Here is a 7,231-nt window from a genome sequence, read left to right on the forward strand (position 1 = left end):
CTAAAATTAAAGTCAGTTGCAAATTTTTATTTATCTTTAAGAAAATGCATTCTCACGTCATTAGATGTGCATAAAGATATGACACTATTGCTAAAATTACACAAAAAGCATTGAATTAGCAGCAACTTTTTGGTTTTATGGGTTTCCGTGATCATTCTGAGGACCGACGCAGCTACGAGATAAGACTGATTTTGCCAAATGACATACCCTCTAAGAAAATAAAGGGCGGGTGGCGGGGCTAGTACTTGCTAAGATAAGACTGATTTTGCCAAATAACATACCCTAGAAGAAAATAAATATTAGTACTTACGAAGATAAGACTGATTTTGCATAATAACATGCCCTATAAGAAAATAAAGGGCGGGTGGGCGGGGCTAGTACTTGCTAGGATAAGACTGATTTTGCCAAATAACATACCCTAGAAGAAAATAAATGTTAGTACTTGCCAAGATAAGACTGATTTTGCATAATAACATGCCCTATAAGAAAATAAAGGGCGGGTGGGCGGGGCTAGTACTTGCTAAGATAGGACTGATTTTGCCAAATAACATACCCTAGAAGAAAATAAATGTTAGTACTTGCCAAGATAAGATTTTGCCAAATAACGTACTCTAGTACTTAGAATTATAAATCTAAAAGGGTCATAAAATTCCTTTTTAATTTCGGAGTACCTAAGAACTAACGGATATATTGCAGTAAGATCAGTTTGACAAGCACTTAATTTCTTGATTTAAACAGATAATAATCATTGAAAATGTCGAACCGATGACTTTGACATTTTCGGTGTACGTTAAAATAATTGTGAAAATTGTACGACACGAATACAGACCAATAAGAGAATAGAAATTTCCTGGAAATTTTTGTCGGCTTTACTAACCTAACAGAAATTAATAAGTGGAAATTTTTTGACATAATCACAATTGGGATAAAATTTATTGTTGATTTAAATAAAATACACAATTGTTGTAGTTATTAATTTAATTATATTGTGTCTAGATCGGTTAGGCACATGGATAATTAATATGTTTTTGAAATGCATTCGAAAAAATTTGCGGAAATAATCAATGAACTAGGGATATTATAAGTGAAAAGTCTAATTCCGTTAACCAAAATTTATTTATTACGTAATTACTTATATCAACTTAAAATTACTCATCAATTTATTAGATAGAACAGATCAGCATTACTTTAGTTCTAGTGTATTCGTGATTATTATAACATAAAATTTCAAGCTAAATGTTTTATATTTTTGGAAATTATCGGTCTAGTTAATAGATCAGATTATACTTTTATTGTGGTGCTAGCTTTTTGAAAATAACTTAATATTTTCAAACGAAATAAAGAGTTTTAGGGTATGCACGTCAGTTCTGATTATTTTTTGTTTTGTACCAATACTTAAAAGATTAATTGCAATTTAGGTAAAAATGTTCCGAACAGCCAGAAATTGATTTTATAGCAAATGACAACTTTAGTGAATTTAATCCGGATGAAAATCTCTGCAAACGTTGTCTAAAAACAAAATTAGTTGCCATTTTAGCAAAACAGGAAATGATAGTAATTACGTCAAAGGATCATACATTTTAATTTATTATAATATTTATTTCTAGAGAGTTTAGTTTTAATTAATTCCTACAGCGAAAGAAAAATAAGGCAAAAAGTGGATTCTCGGAACACTTTCTTATTACGATGGGACATATTTATATCGAAAAACTTACTTACAGATGAAATGTTTAGAAAAAGATCAATAACAGTTGAAAGAAAAATTGATATCATAATTATAAACCCCACTGCAAAACCAACCTGTGACGTGAACGAAACTCACATCATTAGGATATAATAATTTTATAATAATAATATCATAAAATTTATACTACTTACTTAAAGTTCCGGAATAGATATACATATACACCCACATGATGATTTCGTAAAACTTCACAAACATGAAAAATACTTCTGTAGCAAAATTTTTAAATAATAATAAATAAAAACTCCGGAATCAGTTGTTAAAATTCGTCGTAAGGTTTTGAATTATCATTTTACATTTTACAACCATCCCTCATAAACTTTAATAAAAAAAGCACAGACTGTTGACGCATTGAAATAATTTACTCTTACAATAGGAGAAGGTCTTCCTAGGCAAACGGATTTACTACAGCTCACTATTATGAACTCATAAAAATTAAGCACTTAAATCATATCTTTCAGCGAACTTTAATATTTTTGAGATCAGAATAAGTGATGAATTCAGCACACTTGTAAAATTCTGGACTCAAAATAACACCTTTCGTCTAGATAATGTCATCATTTCGTATTTTCAGTGTTGTGGGTAATAAACGTCTGATGTCATTGTATGTACACCGAGTGATCAAAGAAGATTCCCAAATTCTGAGAGAAAATGCTTACAGAGATTATTATATATCCGGATTTAATATATACAGTATCTTTTGTCAAAATTACTTCCTTTTTAGCTTAAAACTTACTCGACCCTAAAATGACAAACGATAATGCCAATCGATATCGATAATCATAGAAAAATCCCTAGGTTTTTGCCGGACTACTTCGGAAATTGGTTGGTTTCCGACAGGTGATGCGAGCCGGAGGCATTGAAAACATAGTTTTCCGTAGTATAGGAGGAAAGTAGTACTGTGTTTTTTATCAAACCTGCGGGACTTTTCTTCCGAAAACAAAAATGATTTTTTAACCTCAAAACCACTTACATAACCAATCATTTTTCTGTATGGTCGCTTAAAAAAATGTTGTGTGCACTCGGTCACAGAGAACTTTTTCGACCTCATCTGATTTGTTGTTCTTTATGGCCTTGATACACAAATAACTATTAAGATAATTATATCACAAACTTGAAATGAACACACAATTTTATTTTTGAAAAATTTATCATTTTATAAATGCTATAATTCGAAGTTTACAGAAGCTTACACGATACAATATTTATAGAATGTGAATTGTATTAGTCTACTGGCTATTGTTAAAAAACAATTTTAATTTACAATGTATTTATTTATATGTAACCTTTGTAAATCTGGTATTAAATTGTATACTGTCGTCGAATTAATAGCGTGTTTACATTTAAAAAATGAAAGTTGTCTCTATCTACGGAGAAATCGGAAGGGCTACGATTCATTTCGTAATACTTCTAATCAAATTTGATTTTAGAATTTAGACTACTGTACTCCTAATTTTTTTTTTGTGCAAGCAGTAGTTTCTAAGTAATTTTCGTACATCAGTTAAGATGAATCTCCTAGAATATTTCACGGCGTTCTTTATTTGAAAACACAGACAAGATTTATTCCCATAAATTAACAAGATCGTTAAACAAAATATACCCAAGAAAAAAATAAATTAAAAAAACTAGACTCTCTAAACCGGAAGAAATGAAAGTGAGAGAAAGTAATATGAATAACGTTTATACAACTTAGTACGCAAATAATTACGGCACACGCAGATATTTATCACAAGCAGACGAGATGTATATTTTAATAAAATTATGTAGAAAAAACAACCTCAAAATAAAAGTCGGAAATTTTGTTTCTCACATTAATAAATACGATCTGGGTACTCTTTTAAAGTAAAAAATAGACGGATGTCGGGTTCTAAACGTTGTTATTTACTTTTTCAAGAACAGTTGCTTAATGTTTCTGTATCATTTTTTTTACACCTTTAATATCCAGGTCATTATAACACAGCTTATAGTCATAAGCGTTAGCATTTATTCTCTTTGCTAAAAATGACCCGACAGTTTCAAACATTCTTTAAGTCGACCGACATGTGTTCCCATCTTTCTATTTCAACGTTGTTATGAGCACGTTGGCCCTAGAAAAGCTGGTTTCGGGGTGGAGTCGAGCCAGTTGTCCAGTGAAATGATATTCAGACCCTCATCCCATCCTTAATTTGTGTTTTTCGCATTACATCAACCGTCTATCTAGATTACCTCGGCGCCGGCCCATCTATTATAAAGAGATTTTTGTTTTTGGAGGCGTTACCTTTTAAACGAACAACGTCAGCTAAGTAAATAAAATTATATAGGCTTTCACATGGCCATTAATATCGATATATCGGATTTGTTAATTAGTATACCATGTGGGTGGTACTACTGGATCTGTTGTGCCTTCCACTAATTGTTTTTGTACATAATCAGTATGACTCGGCAGTTTTCGAATGACGACGTGCTATCAAAGCAATCAAATCAAATACATTAACTAGATGGATGAAAATTATGTCTTTAATTGCCCGGTAATCATCGGAGTGCGTTAGTTCTTATAAAACTGGCGCGGCCTCAAGTTTGTGGAGTTTGCTATCGGTAAAAAGAAAGCAATTTAGATTGGTGATGATATTAATTTTCGGGCAATATCACTAATGGATTCCTTTGCAAGAAAAATACTCTTTATTTAAATAGAACTTCTATACGTCGGATAAACCAACTTTTTATGTAATTATTCTGAAAGCCTTTACTTTGTAACAGTCCGTCCATACTGTAAGTGGCAGCTTGCTTTTGTCTCTGCAAGAAAATTCGGTCAGATGCAAACTTCGTTACAAAAAGATGGGTACAAGTTTTCGGATGTTTCCTCAACTATTTAGACTAACTATTGTATTTAAGTTTTTATTGCATATTTAAATATAAACGTGTATGAGTGAGTATAAAACTTGGGTGGCTGACTAGGAGAAAATGAATCACTTCGACTTCGAACTTCTTCATTTTATGACGGACTACACCAAGTAATCATTTCAAACATGATGTTGGCCTAAACGACGTTCAAGGTTGCGGTCTAAAAATGACAGAAAGTTATCCATCATGTACATACACACCGAGATCTCTTGACATTAAACTTAACCTCAGAGGAATTGAGCAATGACTGTTTTGATTTTTTGACTCGACGCCATTTGTCATCTTTTTATAATAGTTGTGGTTCGAAACAGTACAGTTTTTACCGGTAAACTGCCAGTCATCTTAAAGGTAAGCTTGTTGTTTACTTAACGAGCGAATTCTAAAATCCTGACCTGAAGTGCCATCATAGAAATTTAATAATGGGACCGCAATGACAAGGAAATATTGTCTGGAAACTAAATTCATCTACATTTTTAAATAATTATCGGGGTTGGGCAAATTCCGTTGTTCCTCTAGACGCCCACATGGGCCGCTCGCTCGAAAACCGGGATTTTTTTAAGGGAATTTATTACTTTCGTCAAACGATTGAACTTGAAAGATGATGTTGGTAATGTTATTGCACCTTGTTTATTTATACCAACAAGGACCCCTTAATTGTGATGCCCGAGGTGGATTGAAAAAATGTTTTGACCGGTTATTTGCCCGAAGGATTTGGTAATGCGTTATACACTGGTTCGAATATAAGTTGGACTGTTTTTATAGCTAAAATGTTTAAGCAGAGTGTCGTGTCTTCGTTCAATTACTTTCGAATGTATATGGTACAATTACAAAATTGTTCGTGTGAAACATGCAATTATTATACACAGCAACTATACAAAAATATGTTTTTGTTGATTTAGAGCCATAGTGTTATTTCAGATACTGTTTATTTTGCAAATAAATTACAGTTAAATGGCGAATGTTTCGAAGTAACTGTCTCTCGGAATGTGTTTAAAATTATTTATGGCAATATGAAATTTAACTGAACATTATCATTAAATCATTTAAAATAAATATAAACTTTCGGCTTATAATTATTATCCAAACTTGCAATTTCCTCTTTGGGAGATATGCAATATTCAAAATGCAAATATCGAAATTATTTCAATTATTATTTCACCATTTCAGCTAATTTGTGTTTACACGTTCAATTAAATGTTACAAATTTTACAGGTGTTCGCAGTAATTAAAAGAAGGTGGTCCTGGTGTAAGAGTTTTCCACAATAGATACAGTCCAATTACATGGTAGACATTTGCTTAGTCATATGAATAAATCAAGTGGGAGTCATTTTTGCTCGTCTAAATACTACGTTGATTCCGATGTGGACTATCATTATTCCCCCTATATAAACCGAAAAAGAGTTACGTTTCAATGTTTAATTTTAATACGCTTTAAATATAAATTGGTTTAATTTGCATCTGTAGATGTCAGACAACGTCCAGATTTGATATGCATTGAAATTTTATCGTTGCCATAACAAGAATTTGTCGGAAAATACCTGTATTTTTTGTGCGATAGCAAATTAAAGAGCGGGAACTCTACAGTTAAAGTATTCCTTTATGAAACTACAAATTTTTTAAGCAAAGAGTGACCGATCGTTAATGTTTATTTCATAGTAAAATTTATTGATTTCAGATTACTGTTCGATATTTCCCATTCCACACGTATTATATTACTGTCACATTAAAAATTCTCGGCTATATTATTGTATTAATTTTATAGTCCATGGAAACAATAGGCAGTGAGCAGTGATACTACTGAACGGTATCCAGTATCTCGCACTGAAATCTAGAACTTTGGTTCATTATGCAGACATATGACATTGTTCTCGTTTGTTTAGTTTTTTAGGCTACAGCGAGAAATCTAAACAATATCGATATTTTTCTACATAACATACTGCGTTTAACACGAGGAAGTAAAACATTTATTTTTGCAGTGCATGGTTACATAATTTATCACACATTGGGTCAATGACATTACGCATATTTATAAAATTAATTTATGAGCTTTAAAGAATTTACTACTGATACCAGATATATTATGGGAGTGGATTTTTGTTTGTACAATAGTAATAACTCATCAAATGTTGCACTATTAGAAAGTAGTCAGTTTGAAAATCACGGCTCTACAAAATTTGCTACAAAATCTTTACAATTTGAGAAATATTTATTTATATCATTGCCACTTTAAACGTCTGAAGGTCGATGAAGAATCCTTAGATGGTACACCAGGTCAAATTTCGCGAGAGTTCCACTTACCTCCTAATAATGAAATGCTCGACTAATGTTCTGGAAACCCAATATTAACTTTATATGTAACTGAAGACAATCAGAGTCTTTCAGAATTTGAAAAGTCTAGTTGTTTCCGGTTTAGTGATTTTTTTGTTTCATATTTTTTAAGATGAGTGTCACGGTACCAAATGTATAAAAGAATACGAATTGAAAATGTGTGTATCATTGTGTGTTTGTAGGTATATAAGCCGTCTGGGCGTTTCAGTTAGATGTCATGCTCTCACAATGGCTTTGGGTATTGTGGTATGGCCTTTATGTCTCGATCCGAACAACAGT

Source organism: Zophobas morio, unplaced genomic scaffold, assembly GCF_036711695.1.
Source record: "Zophobas morio isolate AGI-343-1 ecotype UQ-CSIRO unplaced genomic scaffold, CSIRO_AGI_Zmor_V1 ptg000014l, whole genome shotgun sequence".
Classification (NCBI taxonomy): domain Eukaryota; kingdom Metazoa; phylum Arthropoda; class Insecta; order Coleoptera; family Tenebrionidae; genus Zophobas; species Zophobas morio.